General features: G+C 52.6%; 1 protein-coding gene across 1 annotated transcript in view; it reads right to left on the reverse strand.

The window, feature by feature from the left end:
* SMIM35 (small integral membrane protein 35) overlaps positions 1-20,451 on the reverse strand; it is a 62,399-nt gene that overhangs the window by 32,960 nt on the left and 8,988 nt on the right. The window lies entirely within an intron of this gene.

The raw sequence follows: 20,451 nt of genomic DNA on the forward strand, positions 1-20,451 counted from the left end.
CCACAAAGGAAGGCAGCAAGCAGAAGCTCCCTGCTGCCCATGGGGAGCTAGCTGCAGAAGCACTGGCAGGAAATCTAAAAGGAAGGAGAGAAGATGTGAAAGATAGGTCTCCCACACACGGGGTTTTCCGGGCAGTAAGCTGAAGCTTCAGGCCTTCCACTTACATGGTCCCTTCCAAGCCCCTCTACCTAGTATTGTATTCTTACTCTAAAATGCCTCCAAAACCTTAGAAGCTTCTGGTCTCATAATACCCGGATCTGCCTGGACTTTTCTCTCCCCATCTCTGCCTGCAGTCCAATAGCCAATACCCTCTGCCAGCCACCCTCCTCCCACCAGACATTTACCTGTCTAGCCAGCTTGGACAGGCCAATAAGTTCCTACCTCCAGGCACCGGCTCAGGACCTTCCCCTGCTGGGACTGCCTCGTCTCTAACTTTTTGGCCTACTGAACTCCTACTCACTCCGCAAAACCCACAGCAAACAGTCCCAACAGTAGGAAAACTTTTCCCAAGTTCCAAGCAGAATCAACACTCCCTCACGGGTGCCCCCTCACAACACAGATATGTCACCTGGAAACTTCAGTTTGGAGGGTCAGCCTCCCTGCCAGGCTGTGTGCTCCCCCAATATCCTGGCGGGCTTATCCGATCCTATATCCCCAGAACCTGCCAGCTCAGAGCTGGCCCCTCCCAGGTGCTGGGCAAATGTTTCTTAAATAAATGCATTTATGAGGGGCGCCTGGGTGGCTCAGTCAGTTAAGTGTCCAACTCTTGACCTCAGGGTTGTGAGTTTGTGCCCTGCATGGGGCTCCACTCTGGGCACAGAGCCTATGTAAAAATAAATAAATCAATGAATCAGTGAATGGCCCTCATGCTGGGGACAATGACAGAGTGATTCTGAGAGGTCAGAGTGCGGTCCTCATGTCCCATCAGCAGCCGTTGCTCTTGCACTCTGACTACCCTTCCTGGATATATCACTCAGCCCCTGCCTGGAAGCCCGGCCCTGAGAAACCATTCCTGGAGCCTGTGCGCCCTCGTGTGGCTGAAGCAGCCACCAGCACCTTGCCCCAGAACCAAAGGAACCAGTCCCTGGACATCTTACAAAGATGTTTGATGCCCACCCAGAGCAACATGTTTAATCAGGGTCTTATTCATGCAGAGGCTCAAGTCTATAATTCCCTGGCCTGGAAGAGACTAAGAGGACTCATCTCACCTGTGGTTTCAAATACCCCACTGTGGAGCAGGTTCCCCCTACGGGGATGGTTGGTAGAGTATTTGCATAGACTATCTGTTAGGTATTTGCATAGACTATCTTGTTAGATACTGACAGAGTATTTGCATAGACTATCTCCACATCTGTTCAGTAGATCTCAGAGAAAAGGGAATGCTGTCCCTGCTTCCTGTGTCTCTGGCCCAACATCCTCACCTGTGGCCTGCCAACCTGGAAGCCTGTGAGTGAGCACCTCAAATCCTAGGGCCTTCCGAGACACCTGGGACTGGTGCCGGGGCTAGGAAGAGCCATGGGAACCGTGAGCAAAGTCACAGTCACACCCTACTGCTGGGTCTCTAAAGGAGCGCACCTGCTACTCTCCTCCAACTGCCTTCCTCACTCCATATCACACAGAGCCCCGGCCCTGCCACCTGGAAACCAGGAGAATAAACCATTGTACTTTATCCAGCCAGTGCTGTCAGTGAGGCAACCTTCTGCGGCTGTCCCCTGTCTCTTACTAAATATGGTCATGTCCCTGTCCCCCCTACTCCTGAAGAAATCAGAGTCAAAGACCACCCCTACCCCGATTCTACCCATTGATTCATATCCTCCCTTTCTACACCATCTCATAGCTGCCTACAAAATGCCTCTGCATTGCCTCTCCTAGGAAGCCCACCTTGATGATTTATTCAATAATCATGAAGCACTGTTTTGATGAACAGACCACAACCCCAGGCCCCTGGTCGGGGAGACAGAGGAGTTGAGATATTAATACAGTGGTTATTATAGGGCAATAGGTGCTTTAAGAGGTGAGTGTGGGGGCTCTGAGAGCACGGGGGGCTGCACAGACTCCAGATTTGAGGATGGTGTCACAGAAGTGTTCCTGGATGAGGGGACATGTGTACTGAGTTGCAAAGGATGCCTGGGTAGTCAGGTGCTGTGGACAGGAGGTGCTCAAGGAAGAAGGGTCTCTGGGCTAAGGGCAAGAGAGGCGGCACTAAAGGTTCTGTGTGGTCAGAGGCTGAGTGTCAAGTGGTGGCCAAGGGTAGGTCACCGGGGGCCTTTCTGTTTATCAAGGAGACTGTGATCACACTGGCTGCTCAGGAGGGTCACTGCAGCCACAGCGTGGGGACACTCTGGTAAGGAGCAAGGCTGGCTAAGGAGACCCTCAGGAGCCAGAGGGGCCATCCTGAAGACAGACGTGGGGAGCCCGATGATCGGGGAGGGGTGCTGGGGAGGCAGCACAGTCCGGAGATCAGCTCCATGTGTTTAGTTAGTTAGGGGGGAACCTGCTGACTCCTAGAATGCTGACATGGGTAAGCGGGTGAATGGCTGTGCCACTGAGCTAAAGGAGGTCACAGGAGAAGGCAACTTCATTTTGCCCTATTGGATTCCAGGTACCTTAGGACCCTCAAGAGGGTCTCCCAGGCAACGGAAATATGGATTTATCACTTGGAGAGTTCTCTGGACTAGATAACTTCATTTGGGAGACTGCAGCCCCCAGGTGACAGGTGCAACCTTGGAAGTGGATAAAGTCCCCAGGGAGAGAATATAAGCAAGAGAAATAGAGGCCACAGTGGGAGCCCCAAGGACCACGAGATAGAGGGGGCAGAGAAATGCAACCAGGAGGCTGTGGCAATCGCAGTGGCAGAAAGGCTACAGGGAGACAGGTGAACTCTGTGGAGAAGTCCCGTGAGGCCACCACACATGTGGCAGTGGGTCACAACACCAAGGACACCGGGCCTCGGTGGGAGCAGTCCCCAAGGAAGGAAGGGAATGGTGAAGGACCACGTGGGTGGCAGGGAACGCAGGGAGAGCACTGACCACGGATCAGGAAGCAGGGCGGGGGGAGACGACAGGTCAGTCGGGGGTCGGAGACAATGCCACTGCTGGGATCACAACCATGAGGTTGAAGGAGTTTTCCAGCATCCCAGGTGCAGGCGTGGGTAGCTGGAGGGATGGTGTTTGGCTGGCCAGGTGTGGCAGAAGAGCAATGACAAGGGTGTTGGCAAAAGTGAGGTGTGCTGAGGGCACTGGCCCTGGGGACTGGGTGGGAGAGGATGGAGGGCAAAGCCAAGAAGGGGCTGCTGGGTGGAGATATACTGGCTGGTCTGGGAGCTGGATCTTTAGGACGCTGAGCAGCAGGCATGACAAAGGCCAGGCAGCAGGAAGCGGGGAGGACAGGAGAACACGGGTGGAGGAGGAAGAGCTGGAGCTTGAGTTCTATAAGGCTGAGAGGACACCAAGCCACAGGCAACAGGGTGGGCAGCTGGGCTGGGGCCTGGGAGAAGGGTGGTCAAGAAACAGGAAGTTAAGATGTTGGTCAAGGAAGCATCTGTTCCTGTCATCCAGGCAGGGGGGCTGGACTTAGAGGACATGCCAGACTCTTCCTTAGAAGAGTGACAGGGTCAGCAGTGAGCAACACAACAGGAGGGCTCAAAGATGGTACTGCCCGAAGGCTCGAGTCCCAGAGGTGAGAGGGTTTTCTTTCACATGAACTTGGAGGTGGAGCGTTTAAGCAGTGACAACAGAGCTGGAAGAACACTGCCCCTTCCTCTTCCCTCCTACCTCCTCGCACACAGGCGTTAGACTAACCAGCTTCTGCCGCGGATGGAAAGAAAACAAGGGTGCTCAGGTTTGGGTTTTGGAAAGGAAGGGGACCTTTTGCACTCATGTTGAGAACCTAGAGGAGATCCTTCTCCCAGAATGGGAGCCCTGGAGAGGAGGAGAAGGGAACGAGAAGCTCAGAGCAGAATGGAGAGAAGAGAGCAGGAGTCGGCCTGCATCTAGCATATCAACCCAGATGACTAGGACCGGAGGACCGGGTTGAACTACCCAGCGCTCTCCCTTCAGAACACACTGAGGCCCCTGGAGACAGAGGCCTGGGAATGCCAGCCAGACAGCACACCCTTCCCATGGGTTTCCAAACCAGATGTGGGTAAGCTATTACAGCACCCACCTCCCTAAGAAATCCCAGGCCCGGGGCACAGGACCAGCCAGCTTGCAGGGCCCCCATGCCTAGAGCCACAAAAGAGCAGCAGACAAAGCATCTGGGGCCGCCCAGACCCCTCCAGGAAGAGCAGTAGCTGCCCAGCTGGCTTGCCCATTCAAGGGAGCTGACTCCCAACCACTCCCCAACAACCTCCAAGGTGCATAGAATCTTGACTCTCTCCACCCTATTCCTCCCCACCCAGCCTCACGCACGCACACACATGCTCACACGTGCACATACACATATGGACATATATGCACATAGACACATACACTCTACGATCTGCTTGGCACCAACCTCTTCCCTACCTCCTTCCCTCCCAGCAGTCTGAGGGGACGCTATCACTAGAATGATGAATGATAACAAGAGGAAAGCACGCTGAGCACTCGCCGCGGCCATGCACAGGGCTGAGGCCTCCCACCTGACTTACAGGGGCTCCCAGCATGGACACCTGAAGCCCCTCTGTCTGAAAGGCAAGGCCTACGCAAGCAGGAACCTGCTCCTGTGAAAGCCACATGCACTGACACCAACAGTCCACTGGAGGGGCCAACCTGCTAGACAGGAGTCAAATGAGAATCAGACCCGAAGTCACTCCAATTTCCCTTTGTCCAGCCATCTCTTGTAAGGTCTGCTTCATGGTGCAATTTTTGTGAATTAAACATGAACGCTTTAAAAATAAATAACTACGATTCTATCTTCAGTTGATCCAAGCCTATGATCTGACAGCTGGCCACAAGAGTAATGTCATCACAGGCGGGGGATTCAACACCAGAGACCCTAGGACCTAGCTGGGAGCTGGTTCTCCCTAATTAGAACTTTTGTAATTATTTTTTTTTTTTTATTTTTTTTTATTTTTATTTTTTTTTTATATTTTATTTATTGATTTGACAGAGAGAGATCACAAGTAGACAGAGAGCGAGAGAGGGAAGCAGGCTCCCTGCTGAGCAGAGAGCCCGATGCGGGACTCGATCCCAGGACCCTGAGATCATGACCTGAGCCGAAGGCAGCGGCTTAACCCACTGAGCCACCCAGGCGCCCTGTAATTATTTTTTTAAAAATACGTAAGGCACCAATGCCTTGGCGCCAGGCACCCTACTCCAGGGGCCGTACTGCTGGAGGCCAGGAAAGCGGGGCCCCAGAAGCAGAGGGGCCACCGTCCTGGGCTCACTTCGGCTGCTGGGTCCCTTTCAGGGCTTCCTGCAGCCCCAGGGTGGTCTGCTGTCCCCCTTTCCTCCATCTGTCCTCCTTTCCACTCAGCTCTCTCTCCTCCTAGCCCAATCTTGGGTTCAGTGTTCACCCCAGGCCCAGACCTGCCAGGAAGGGGCTGGGCGGGAAAGGGACCCAGGGAGGGGACAACACAGACCTGGGCAGCTGTGGGGGTCTGGCCCATGGAGAAATGATGGACCTTGGGATGGGGCGCCCAACAGGGAGGTGAGAAGCACGTGCCAGGGATCAGGGTGGCCTTGGAAGCAGGGTCCTAGAAGCAGGGTTTAGAATAGGGACCAAACCAGAGATCCACTTGCAAGAATGTGAGAAAACTCAGACCTTGAGAAACTTAGATGCAGGTGCATCTACTAAAGTGAGTTGGGGAGCTGAGAGCGGGCGGGGCTGGGTCTGCTGCAGAGTCAAGGGCAAGAGCTCTGAGTATGTCCCCCCTCCAGGTGAGATGGCTCTGAGGTCTGACCAGAGCCCAGCCTTGGGCACTTGGGACAGAAATGGGGTGGGAGGCAGCCTTCTGCAGAGGGGCCAGGCAGTGGTTTCAGAGTATCTCCCCCACTTCCTTGCCCGTCGAGCATAGTACTAGGCTTCTGAGGGTTCACCGGTAACTCTAGGGAAGCAGGAGAGGCCAAAATAGGGCAAGTTACAAATTGAACAGACATGTCACCAGAGCCCCTAGCCTAGCTGGGGTGAGGCTGTTCTCGGGGGGGGGGGGGGGGGGGAGCTCCTCCCACCAGGCTCCAACCTTATCTGCAGAAGCTGGGTCTTCCCAGCATGGGGCCCTCAGGCCTGTTTGGGTCTTGGCTCAGGAACTTACCAGGGGGTCACCTCCCTCCTTTGGGGCAATGACCAGCCTTATTTGACCTACCTCATGGACTGCTTTAAGGATTCAAGCAGAAAACCTATGGAAGAATTTTGCCCACTGCAAAACATTGCACAAATGTTTGCTGCCATTGATAAAAATACAAAAAAATAGGTCCTGGGAGCTCCACTGCCAAGAAAGGCAACATGACAGGCCTCTGGATGCACTGGGGTCCATGAGGACCCCCCAGTCTCAGCAGGCCTTCTAGATGTAGCTCTGTATCTCCATTCCTTCGCTGCTTTGCCTGGAAGAGCAGTCTGGGTTCCCCCACTTGCTCTGGGTCCAGATGAAACCTTGGAGTGCTGTGGGGAGCTCCCAGGTTGGGTGAGGTGCTCAACCACTGCTAGATAAAAGGATCAGTGCCCCGCCCCACACTCCCTATAGGAGAGGGAGCCCGGAAGGAGAATCCTTGCCACATGCAGCAAGCTAAGAACCTGCAGGCCCAGAAGGAGAATGTGATTAGCATATTATCTCTGTACCTCGAGCCTGGGAGCCTGGGGAGTGCTGGAGACCCCCCCACCCCTGCAGACACACGAGCACACCCAACTGTGTAGACGAGGAGGAGGGGTGATGACAGCCCTCACAGGCCACCAAGACCACCCCCCCAATTCAGTGCCTCTACCCGGGGGGAGTCTGCCCGGAGTCTCCACCCAGAGCCCAGACAACTCATCCCACCGCCCTGGTGAGCAGGAGTGCAGGGGAGGCTGAGGCACTCCTCCAGCAACAGGAGTCCCAGGCCCTTTCTGTGCTCTGAGTGTGAACGCCCTCTCCCACCTCCCCCACAGCCCTCTTGCAATGAACCCTGGGTGCCAATGACAGCCCTGGGAAATACGAAAATAAGATCTGTTGGCTCTAGAAGGCATGAGTCAGAGTTCGGCTGCAACCAATGCCATCACCAGCTTCCCTCCCCTGGCCACCGATGGAGGCTAGACAGGGAGCAGGTGGGCTGAGAAGGATTCATGGTAGAAACCCAGAGCTGGCTCTTTCACTCCACTTCCCAGCTTAGGATCTTGTGTGCCCCTGCCTCCCAGGTGGGACCAAAGCAGCCACCACCAGCTGGCTAGAGCCTCTGTCTACACAGCCAAAGTCTACAGGGACCCCTCTTTTCTTTTTTTAAAGATTTCATTTATTTATTTGACAGAGAGAGAGAGAGACAGCGAGAGAGGGAATACAAACAGGGGGAGTGGGAGAGGGAAAAGCAGGCTTCCTGCCGAGCAGGGAGCCCAATGCAGACTCAATCCCAGGACCCTGGGATCATGACCCGAGCCGAAGGCAGACACTTAATGATTGAGCCACCCAGGCACCCCAGGGACCCCTCTTTTCTTTACCCTCTAGCAATCCCCTTCTTCCCTATCTTCCTCTAGTTCCCTGCCAGCCCCAGGCCTCCTGGAATGCTGGTCCAATCTGTCTTCCAAACCCCTTTTCAGCCAGCCTTGAGGACAGACGCTGGCCCTCCCATCACTACCTCTTCTGCTTATCTGCCTTTGTTCTTTGCAGTCCTAGGCATATACTCATGCTGGCCCTTAATTTTTCCTTACTGATCCAAGATTAAGGGACAGAGTAAGCACCTCGTGCTGCAAAACCAGCCCTGTGTCCTGCTGTCACAAGGATCCTGGCTGCAGGTTTGGGCAACTCCCGTGGGGAGGACCCCAGGCCAGCAGAGCCTCCCAGAGAGGCCAGTCTGGCTGAGTCACTGGTTCTAGCATCTGGCCCTAGCCATGCGTGTCCGGAGATGGGACTCCCTGCACCGGCTTCTTGGTCACAGATACACACTGCCCACGTTCAGGGAGATGACTCAGGCTGCACTGGGTCTGGGCTTGGAGCCCAGCAGCATCCCGCCCCCAGATCCCTCAAGAAGAGAAGGGTGACAAGACCAGGCTTCTGGCTTCTGACAGCTTGCTGCAAACCCCAGATCTGGGACTGTCTTCCCATCTATGAAGCGGAGGAAAGAATGCCCACCTCCCAAGACTGATGGCAGCATCAGATGACACATTCACATAAAGCATTTAGCAGAGTCTGGTAAGTGCTCACTCTGTAAGTGACATTTCTTGCTATTATTATGCCAACATATTGATTTTTTTAATAGTAAATTATCCCAGAGATCAGCGTGGCAAGGGCCTACCCCAGGTTGTCTTCTATCTGGCATCAGTATCCCATGGAAGCCAAATCAGTGACTAGTACCAAATGAACACACAATTCCGATCAAGAGAAGTGGAAGGGTGGGAGGGACAATGTCTCCTACGGTCCAAGAAGGCCCCACGAACTACATGAGACCTCCACTAGGATACCTCTCCACAAGACACCTGCTGGCACCCTGCCCCCTCCGCCCCAGGCCCTGGCCTATGACCTAGGCTTGTCTGGATCTAGGCAGCTTGCCTCCTCCCCTCCACATCCGGAATCCCCCTTTTGAGGAAGCTTTCTCTGCCCAGATGCATGAGTGTCACTAACTAAGCCAGAGTCAGGCCCCTATTCTCTGGGCCTCTGGAATGCTATTTCTCTCCCTATTATGAGTTAACCTCAGAAAACCAACCCTAACTACGCAGAGGTTTCCCGCGTCTGCAGCCCACGGCCTGGCTGCTGGTGTGCAAGTGTGCCGCTCACCACGCACAGAGCCTGACAGTGATAAAGCACTTCTGCCCCACCCACCACCTCGGTCTTGGTTTAGGACGGCCCAGTCCTCCCCACTGAATTGTAAGGTCCTGTGTAACCACCCATCCCGTGGGCTTTCAATTCTGTTCCATCACAACAAAAAGCAAATCAAGAGAAGAAGCCAGAGCTACAACATCAAGGCAGGCACACCCTCAGTTCAGGGGGGCCCGGACCACTGGTCAGCCTGGCTCCTCTCCAGACCCTGCTTGAGGGCCCCCTGCCCCCAGCAGCAGCAAAGCTGACTCTGCCTCTGACCTTTTTCTGCAGCCCAGCTGGGTGTCAGGAATAAAGGCAGGAAGTTTGCTGGGGCTCTGGTGCAGCCCAGCTCCAGCCCCTTCGACTGCAATCAGGAAATGGGGCAGATGGGTGGGGAAGAAGGAAGGTGAGGGAATGCTTCCTCCAAGCAGGTCTCACGCCCCTGACCCCCTCTGCCTCCCCCACATCCCTGAGCTTCTGCCTCCTCATGCCCACTCTCTGTTTTCCTGTTGTGGGTCTCAATTCTACTCTTCTGTTTCTTCCAGAGGGTGATTCTCTAGATAACCTTGCTTCTCTCCTATTTTCTGTCTCTCCTCTCTCTCAGCATCATTTTTCTGTCTTTATTTCTAAACCTACTCCATTCTCTTAAGTCTTTTTTTTTTTTCTTTTTTTGGTCCATCTCTACCTCTCTTCTTTTTCCTTAAAGAAAAATACTAAAATGGGAGTAGATAGCCACTAGCCTCCAATTAGCATCACATGCTCTGTCCCCTCAACCACCGTGCACAAAGAGCCCAGGATCCCGCCAGAGGGGCACGCTGGTGGTTCCAGGTGCCACCTTCAGAGGCATCACTGAATAACAACTGCTTGCCTTCTCCACATCAAGCCCCATATGGACTCTGAGAGAAGCACATCCTGACCTGGGGCAGCATGGGAATTTCAACTCAGAAATGACCAGACCAGGATAGAATGAACTATTTTTGTGCTCGAGCATGGCCCCCCATGGAGCCTTGGTGATCCAACACCCGTCCCTGCCTTGGCATCTGCACAGCACCCACACCCCATCACGCCCCACCCTGTGCCACCCCTGCCCTCCGCTTGCTTATCTTAGTACCCAAAGATGAGAACAAGAACACACCCGGCCTCATCAGACTTTCCCAATGACTTTGGCCTGAACTCCCGTGAGTAAGGAGCCTGATCACAACCCAAGATGGCTCAGAGGAGGAAGAAAACAAGGGGTACCCACATTTTGGGTGGTTCCCAGAAGTGCAATATGGGGAGTGGTCTGGATCTGATCCCTGGGAAGGCAACAAGACTGGAGGGAAGACACTACTGATGCCTTTAGTAACTCATTTCATTTCCTTGGAGCACTCGCTCACTGGGGCCGCACCTGGGGAAGGGACATCTGCAGCCCAAGACCTCCAGAACCCCGATCTGGTAGGATGACTCTACCCAAGGCTCTCACTGGCAACTCTGACTCAACCTGCTCAAATTCAGACTCATCTCCTTCCCCAAACCCACCTGTTGCTTCCATCCCATCACCATCATGGTAAATGCCAGCCCTATCTGCTCAGCCACTCAGAGAATGGAGACTCACCTTGGATCCTCCCCCTGCCTTGTTTTCCAAATGTATTAGTCCCCTGAGTCTAATTCATATGTAAAATTGCTCTTTCCTCTCCTATCCCCTAACCTGGGTTCAGGACCTCATCCCCCCTCACCTGGACTTCTGCAGAAGTCCTGTTATTCTCTGTACCCCACTCTCTCACTCCACGACTGCCAGGGAGGAGCCTCTAAAATTATCAGAGCATAATCCTCCAGCTTAAAAATTTCCACTGGTTCCTGACTGCCTGCAGCGAGGATGTCCAAACCTCTTTTGTCACTGTCTGTAACCAAACAAATGTTGGTACCCATCCCTAACATATGTATTTTTATTTATGTGGATATTACGTTTCCTTGTACCACTATCGTTATATGGTAGGACACAGAAATACCTGGTATATGGTGTATCTGAAAAATAATAAACCTTTAGAGAAAGAATATTACTGATATCAGATTTGAATCTATGTTGTAAAACTACCTTGGTAATTTTTTTTAAAGATTTTATTTATTTATTTGACAGAGAGAGATCACAAGTAGACAGAGAGGCAGGCAGAGAGAGAGAGAGAGAGAGAGGGAAGCAGGCTCCCTGCTGAGCAGAGAGCCGGATGCGGGACTCGATGCCAGGACCCTGAGATCATGACCTGAGCCGAAGGCAGTGGCTTAACCCACTGAGCCACCAAGGCGCCCTACCTTGGAAATTTTGAATATTTCTGTTCAGCTTCCATTGACCACCATCGGATTGTTACCATTTTTAACTCAAGATGGAAAGATAATGAGGAGCCCTTTAGGAGTGGGGGGAAGCAACCACCTTGCCATGTTCTTGCTATCTGCTTGTGCTTGCTTTACCCACCCGCTCTCCAGCTCCCAAGTGTCTTTCCACTTGCTAAGACCTTACCCATTGCGTGAGGGTCAATCTAGTTAAAGCCAGAGAATATCACCCATAAATCCCCTGCAGAAGCAGGTGTAAGTATGTTGCAATGCACGAAAACTGAATGACAATGTGAGGCACCCCTGACGGTTTCATGGAGCCCCTCAGACCCTCTGTGCCACAGGCAACACATGTGACACAGGGGCTAAGTGCAGGCACCAGGGTCAACACATACAGTAAACATTAGAGAAGCTCAAATTTTTAAGTTTAAAGACTACACATAAACAGAGGTCTGGGGTTTTGTTTTTTTTTTTTTTTTCCTATCCCAGTGGATCCTCTTGCATAATCCCAGGGCTCAAGAACCCTAGCTTGGGAACTCCTAGTGTGTACATAGGGTCTGTGTCCAAAAGATCCCACAAAAGAAGATGTCTTGTAAATTTCTCCTATTCGAGGTCATGTATTATTTATGCTCCCAGGCCCAGCGCAAGGCTGGCATGGAGCAGGTGCTCAGTAAATATCTGTGGAATTAAGAGCTGGCTCCCCAAACACACTCAGCCTCCTCTCTGTGCTGTGAGGGTTCTTTTCCCCCTTAGGGCCCCTACTTCTCCACCTGAGCAAGTCCCGTTCATCCTCAAAAGCTCAGTGCAAATGTTACCTCCTCTGCGGAGGCTGCCCTGACCTCTGGCTCTGTTTGCTCTTTCAGTGCACACATACCAGGAGATCAGAGTGCGATGTCTGGGCCAGGGCACCCCCAACCCCCATACCACCCCCCACCAAAGAGCTGCAGAGGCAAGGAAGACACTTCATCCATCTGTGTGTCCTCAGCCCCCTGTACATGGTCAATAAACATCTGAAGAACCAGATACACAAAGCCAGGAATGAGGTCAAGGGATGGTCTGGGCTGGAGACTATCAGGCTCAAGAACTTTGGTTCAGGGTCACAGGCAGGGAAAGGATGAAGGCCATGTGAGATGGTATGAAGGGCACCCAGGACCATGTCTACATGTTGAAATTCATGAAGTGCTGCCCACTGATGGCCTTTCAGGCCAGATATGAAGTCTTCTTGGAGGAGGAGCAGGGCCCCAGGTGTGGAAGTGAGCCCCCAGCACACAACAGCACTGCCTTGGCATCCCGGCACCCTGACGGAGCCTGAGTAGCCCCAAGGAGCCAACCCACCTCTCCCCAAGCATCACTCCGCGGCCAAAAGCACTCAGTCAAGCGAGAGGCACCAGCATTATCAATAAATGATCATCTGTGGGATTTGGCAAGGCCTGGACACAGACAATCTAAAAGCATTTCCTCTTTCAATGGGGTCAACCCAATGAACTCATCTGTTAATGGCCTGCCATCAACACCACCACCTACAGAGAACCTCAGCCACCCCCAAGCTCTCCCTCAGTGGGTCCTTTGGGTTCTGTATCTGCAGAACTCCAGCACTGCCCAGCAACCTGCACCTACTTGCGTGCCAGGTCAGTCTGCCTAGTACAGGCTGTGGGGTGATGGACCAGTTAGCTCTGTTCCCACAGCCATCGTGGGAACAGAGAGAGACTGAGTCCACAAGGCTATTAGGACAGCAGCAGTTACGGCGCGCAGGCAGGGAGCACCAGACAAAACAGAGTGGGAAGTCAGAGACAACATTCCTCTTCCTTTTCTTCATCCTCCCCAGCCCTGTGGGCCACACATCGATTAAGGCTTTTTCCATCCTTCCCCTGAACTACTGCCTCTTCCCTGCCTTGGTCCTCTCCCCTGCACTGCTGCCAGAACTGTCTTGCTCTGCGGCAGGAGCCGTGTTTTAAGCTACATTTACCCACCCAATGCTGAAGCACTGTCTGTGCGGCAGACACTGCCCTGGGGCTTCAGACAGAAAGAAAAGCGTGGTGCCTCCCAGAAAGCCTGGCACAGGGTCCATACGTACTTCTGGCTGTTTTCACTAAAAAGTCACTAAGCTGGGACTCAAACTGAACCATCAGTCTTTCTAGTTCACCACCCATCTCCTCCGACCTCCTTCCCTCCCAGCCCACCCTGGCACAAAGACCGGTAGTAAGAAGTCCCAGCAAAAAAAAGACTGTCCAGGGACAGTGAAAGAAACAGTGACCAGGCAAACATGAGGACTCAAACATCTTCCAACAATCTGACTCACAGCTCTGGTGGAGAAAATGCCACTTCCCTCCTCATATTTCTCTGTAGGTGGCAGCCTGAGCAAGATCAGATCCTCAACCAAGAGGGCATCCTCACACAAAAGGAGAAAAACCCAGCATCTCCATCCCCCTGAGACACAAGCCCAGGGCACCAGGCTTCCATCCAGCCTTCCATCCTTGGGTAGTGTTGTTCTGACCTGAATGGAAGGCCAAGAGCAAGATCTAGCAATGACCTCACACATCCAGCTGGAGACCACCAGTCCCAGGCTGTGAGAAAAAAGCCTGTTCCCAATACACGATGGCCACACCGCCTCCTACCTTCCCTCCCAGACACCATCACACCACACTACAGAACAGGGCACAGTTGGTGTAGCTGAGGTGGTACAAGGGACTCCGAAAAAAAGCCAGAGCCAAAAAGGAGTTAACAAGGGGGTTTGGCACAATAAATATAATCGAGGTCAAGGGTCAAAACTCCATCTATGCAGGCCATGAGCTGCCAGGATTTAACCGCTCTGTGTGTCTAACCATCAAGGAGGACGAAGGAGAGGGCAACTCCAGAGGAAAGAAGAAGAACACAGAGAAGAGAAAGACAAACCTGGAGAACTACCACTACGTTCATGTCCTGGGGCTACAGTGACAAAGGCCCACAAACTAGGCGGCTTAGACAGCGGAGACCTATTGTCCCACAGTTCTAGAGGTCTGAAATCAGGGCGCTGGCAGGGTCAGACTCGCTCTGAATCCTCCAGGGAAGGATCCTGCCTTGCCTCATCCATTTTCTGGTCGCTCCAGGGGTTCTTTGGCTTTGCAGCTGCCCCTTGCCGTCTCTGCCCCTTGTCTTTGCGTGGTTCCCCCACCTGAATCTTCACATCGTCCCTCCTCTGTGAGTGTCTCTCTCTGGCTCTTCTCACCAGTCCTGTTGGACGAAGGGCCCATCCTACTCCAACATGACCTAACCTTAACCAATTACAGCTCTGAAGACCTTACTTCCAAATAAACTCACAGCCTGAGGATTCAGGTGAGAATGAAATCCTAGAGGAGGCTGTTCCACCCGGTTGGAGACATCTACCATCCAGAAGAAAGCTGTCCGGCCCTGCTGTCAAAGGAGGGTAGAAGAAAGTACCATGTGAATAGGTTGGGGACTGGTCACTTCCAGGTGGACAACTCAGTAGCCGTAGGATCCTGAACAAGTCAGTCAGCCTCTCTGAACCTCCGTTCTTGGGTCAACTGCACAAGGTCATTTTGAAGGTCACATAAGACAAAGTACTGTTACGTAAAGCTCTGTACGGAGACACGGGTGATGTTTCCTCACCAATTCACGCATGTTCTCCCTCAACAGTGCCAGAAAAGACACTGATAACCCTCGCTGCCTCCTTGCTGGACCCACAGATTCTGTGACAATGCCCTCTGCACCTCTGAGGCCTATCGCTCTAGTCACCTGTGAGCTCCCTGGGGGAATGGGGAGCTGTCCTGATCACATCAACAAGCACCTGCCAGCATACCTTTGCAGAAAGTCAAAGTTGGATCAGTTTGTGATTTACAACTTCTGGATGGCCCCCTTAAGTAGCTGGACCAGAGGGAACCGGGGGCGGGGGCGGGGGTTGTCCTGTTAAGCCTCTGGCTCACCTTCTCCACTGGTTCAGGCCCCTGATTGCACCAGGAACTTGCTTTTGTCTCTTTAGGGATCAGTGTGTAATTCCATCCCTGGAAAGGGGGTAAAAGTAGAGTGCCAGAAATGAGATGTGGGGGCTGGACCTCTCCTGTAACGGTCGTGAGATGCAGAACGAGGCAAAAGAATGAGTCCAGCACATGGTGAACAAAACTCAGTGCAGCTCTAAGAACCTAGAAGGAGCTCAGGTGCACGACAGTGCAGCCCTGCCCACGGCAGGTGGAGGGACGACATCTGGGGCCTCAAAATTGTCCCAAGTCCCCATCTGCAAGCAGCAACTGGCCCTTTACCTTGACAGGGCTCTGGGAAAGGTCAGAACCTCCCCCCACGTTCCTCCGCCATGCTCCCAGCCATAGGGGCAGACTGTGCAGCTCTTTTACCCTACAGGTAACTGAGACCCAAAAGGGTAAGGATCCTGCCCTCCCGCACACAACTGGCAGAAGGTGGGGCTGGAAGGGGAATTACAAACACACAGTGGTGACGAAGCATTAAAGAATGAATGACATGTGCAGAATATGTGGCACACAGTAATCCAAAAACACATTCTGAAGGTAATGATTCATTTAACTATAACTGAAATAATTCTCATGTTCACCTTCCTGGAGTATTTCCATGGCACTTACCACGTGCCACATACCAGTAAGCACTCTCCAAATGTTAAGTCACTCGATCCTCACAACAGCCGTAGAAGGTGGGTCTTTTTATTGTCGTCCATTTTATAGATGAGAAAAGCGAGGGAGAGAGAGGTGAATGAATGTGCCCAAGGTGACACAGCCGGCAAGCGACAGAGCCCTCATAGTCCAGGTTAAAGCCATGCATGGTGATTATGCCATGTACAAGATATTGATCCTGAGAATAAAAATGTAGTAAGATGTTCATCTATACAATTTAATTTCTAGTCAGGTTCTTAAGAAAAAAAAATCATCCAAGTCCTATATGCTCATGGTCTCAGATCTATAGGACAGTTAGGATGAAATGCAATGTCTCCCATCCCCACTGCCCTCCCCATTTCTTTTAACTGCCCGATGCTCCGAGGTGGAGTACAGAGAATCTTCTAGAGAAAGATGGAAAGAAAGGCTGGACTCAGCAATAACCTGAAATTCATTCTTTGCCTAAGATGAGGGGAGAAGGCCGAATGACAAGGTATTTTTCTGAGACCAATTTCAAATTACACGGGCAATGTGGAAATTGTCCCCAGGGCCCAGGCAGACCCACACAGAGCTCTGGTGCTATGGGGGCCTGAGTGGCTTTTTGAGGCCTCTAGAGAGCTCTGCAGGCATGACGCACTACATCCCAGGAAGTAGAAAAGGCCCAGGTGTCCTAGGTTACACAAACCTAGGGCCCAGCACTCTCTGCACCTCAGTTTCCCCCTCTGTAAATGGAGGTAACGGCAGCACCCACATCCTAGGGTGGTCTTGAGGTCTGAAGTAATGCATTTCTTTGCACAGGCACAAAAGCCTGCCATGCAGGAACCCATTCCATGTGTCAGCAAGTTTTCACTTCTGTGGTCCTTTGAAGCAAATGTGACCCGTCCTTCTGTCATATATGCCTGTCTGCCCTCACCCCCTGCTCCCAGCCTGAGTGGAATTCACCCCAGCAAGGGCTACAAAAGGAAAGTCAGCTCCCACCTGACAGAGATCCACCAGAATCAGGCATTTTCAACATCCCCAGTCTCCCTCCAGTGCAGATAAATGAAGCTTTAAGTCCATGGCTTTGAGGCTTACACCATGTCTTGGGAGAAGAGTTGGTTAGCAGTGAAAATCCTCTGCAGAAAGTCAGCGAATCAACAGAGAGCTACACTTGCACAGCTCACAGCGAGCCAAGGCGCCCCTTCTGTCCCCACGGATGCATGCCACATTCCCCACATGCCGCATTCCAGAGCTGCTGGCTTGGGTGGTAGAGGCTGGTGCCAGCACGTGCCCGCCGCCTGCGTCCTTCTCCTTGGAACTTCCCAGAAGAGGCCCTAGCAGAAGAGTCTATCACTGAAACTGAGCTCAAATGACTTGGGCTCAGAGCAAAGAACCAGAGGCTCTGCTGGCTGGAAGGAACTCCAAAGGTTCATCTATGGCAAGCTGCAGTCTAAATTCAGCTCATTCCAGAAATAACAGCCTCTACCCACTCCTGAGTGTGGGAAGAGATCTAGAACAGCATTTCTGAAACTTTGAGGTACATACGAATCACCCAGGGATGCTGTAATACAGATTCTGATTCAGATTCAGTAGGTCGGTCAGGGCAAAGGTGGTACTAAGATTTTGCATTTCTAACAAGTTCAAGGAGATACATGGATGCTGGAAGCGCCACAGACACACCCTGAGCAGGAAGGATCTAGGCGGCTTGCTGGCCTCAGAAGCTCCTTCTTTCATAGGAGAAATGCAGTACGTGGGCAGACTGGGTTAAGACACAAGCTATTTATTTTTTCCAAGCACAGTTCTAACCACAGTGACTTTTTTCCCCGCCCCCGGATTTTATTTATTTATTTATTTACTTACTTACTTACTTACTTATTTGAGAGCAAGAGAGAGCATGAACAGTTGGGAAGACTGAGGCAGAAGGAGAAGCAGATTCCCCATGGTGCAGGGTGCCCTAGGCAAGGCTCGACCCCAGGACCCTGAGATCAGGACCTGAGCCGAAGGCAGGCACTTAACCAAATGAACCACCCAGGCGTCCCACCACAGTGCCTTTAACACCACAGAAAATTAATTGTTAGGCGGAGGAGCAGATGGTTGTTGATATGAAGTCCAAGTGTGCAATCAAAACAACTGACAATTAATACACTCTCCTAAAAATGACATTTATATAAGTAAAAATGTCCTGTCCTGGGGTGGAGGGGAATGAAGGAAGAAAGAAGGAAGGAAGGAAGGAAGGAAATAAAGCGGAGGGTAGTAAATGATGAAAAAGGATCTCTGAACCCCCAAGAGTCTTCTTTCCACCTCCGCTGGGACACCTATGTAACTCAGCATGACTGACAGATGCATCGTAGCACCTCCCAGAGGGTGTGCTCGGCCCATGTCTCTCATTTCCGAACCCAGCACAAGAGCCGGCCCTCACAGGAGCTCCACAAATGTATTTTTGCAAAACAAATAAGGATAATGGTTCCATTCATGAAGCTTTTATTTTTAGGTGCCAGACAGAGACTATCTCATTTAAACCATGTAACAACCTCATGAGGTCAGTATTGTCATCATCTGCCCTTTACAGAGGAGGAACACACTGCTCAGGAGGATGGACTAAAATGGCCAGTCACCCAGTCAGTGGCTGGGATGAGGACACAGGATTCCAGGCTCCCAGAGCCCATGCTCCTGACCGAGGGAGAGCCCAGTTTTATGAGGCCTGACGCTTTTCAAGGGGCCCTTTTTCAGAAAAAGCATACCAAAAACCTGCTGCACAATTTCCAATAACCTATGCCCATGTGGACAAATCACTGGGACCTTTCTTCGCCTTAGACAGGCTATGCAAGGGAGGCAGAAGCCAGGGGTGGGTGGGCAGCGGAGAGGGATGACCCAGCTCAGGCTGCATTAGCTTCACGGCAAAACTGCCTCTGACCTTGACCCATGTGCTGGAAATGAGAGGAAAAGGAAGAGGAAGGAAGAGGAAGAGAGAGGAAGAGACCAGAGGAAAACAAAAGGAAGGGAGAGGTGGCAGATGCCAGGATGGGACTCTAAAGAGACAGGTGGAAGAGAGAGAGAGTGGTCAGACAAGGGACAGGAGGAGGTTGAGTGGGGGGCTAAGGCTGCCTCTGGGTGAATGGGGGGGCACAGCAGTAGTTCCCGCCTGGCTCCTGGGAGGTGTGGGCCCTCTGTGCCTCCACCTGGAGATCCCACAGCCTCTTTCCAGGCACCGCAGCAGCCCCTGCCACTCCCCAGGCTCCCGGACCCACCTGGGAGCAGGGCCCAGAGCTGAGTCAGAAGGGTGGAGGAATCACCCCTCCAACCTGGCCCGCCCAGCAGCACTGTTGTGGGGTGCTCATCACCTGAGTGCCCAGTGAGCAGATTCAAACCTGTGGCACAGAGAAGAACGAAGGCTGGGGAAACGCTAGTGCAGGGAGGCCCACTGGCCTCTCACTGTCTGACTAGGGGAGTCCTCCTTGAAAGGGAAGCACCTGCCTAGGTCTTTGCAGCCTGTCCCCCGAACTCACCTGTCCTGACATCAGAAGCATTGCACTCAGCCCCAGACTTCCAGCTCTAAAGCCCACTGACCTAGACAGTGGGAGGGCTGCTGACATGCTGGCTCTAGAGAGCCTCAAGACCCGCCTTGGGGCTCTACTGCTCAGAGACAAATCCAAGGCCATGCCACACTGAGCAGCTGAGATGGGGCCAACCATCAGTTAAATCTGTCCCCCTTCTGCTCAGACACCACTACAGTCTGCCCTGAGCCATACTTCCCCAGACCACAGACATGGGGCTTCAGACACTTGGGCTGCATCCAGCCTGTTCACAGGAAGAACCAGATTCAAATCCCAGCTCTGCCAGAACCTCAGGATGACTTAGGAGCCAGCCACTTCATGTCCGTGAGCTCAGATTTCCTCACCTGTCCAATGGGAACAGAATGTTTCCTCACGCAGTTGCATCGGAATTAAAGAGACGCCTGGCACAGAGGGGCCAAGACACGCATCTGCCCTGGGCTGGTCTCCGGGAGGGTCTCAAAGCCAAGGAACTAAAGATCTGGATTGGTTCTGTATCTGACACAAATGTACTGTGTGATCTTTGCCTCTCTGGAATTTCGTTTCCTCGCCCACAACATGGAGGACTGGGAGAAGACAGTGACTCGGGTGCCTTCCAGCTCTCTGGTTCTGTGCTTCAAGGTGTCACCTTGTATATCCCCTGGCCAGGAGGGCACCTTGGGCCAAGATATCAAATCTGTAATCACCCAGAAGGATGGGCAAGAGACACTGGGAAGGGGTGCTGGTGGGAGCGCTGGGTATGAGCCCCGCACTTGCCAGCTATGCACCGGGGGGCCAGGGAAGTGCTCGTAGCTCATCTTTTCCTGTTGCTCCCACGTGGCAACAAACCAGTTCTGTGGAACACCCCAAACGCCTCCACCTTCCACAACCCCAGTCAGAAGCACCCACACACTGAGAAGTCCCATGACAAGGAGATAGAAAAAGGGAGCCTCCCGCTGTCTTGGGCTGGGTGGAAGTCATTCAGGCGGGAAGGCTGCTTTTGCAACATCTAAGGCGTGTCCCCTGTTCTGAGGCCAAAGGGCCATGAATGACTCCAGGTGTGTGCCAGCCCCTAGGATAGGTGTCAGGTTACAAGAGGCATCATCATTCCAGTTTGGCAACT

The sequence above is a fragment of the Lontra canadensis genome, unplaced genomic scaffold, assembly GCF_010015895.1.
Source record: "Lontra canadensis isolate GAN:19392208 unplaced genomic scaffold, GSC_riverotter_1.0 scaffold36, whole genome shotgun sequence".
Lineage (NCBI taxonomy): Eukaryota > Metazoa > Chordata > Mammalia > Carnivora > Mustelidae > Lontra > Lontra canadensis.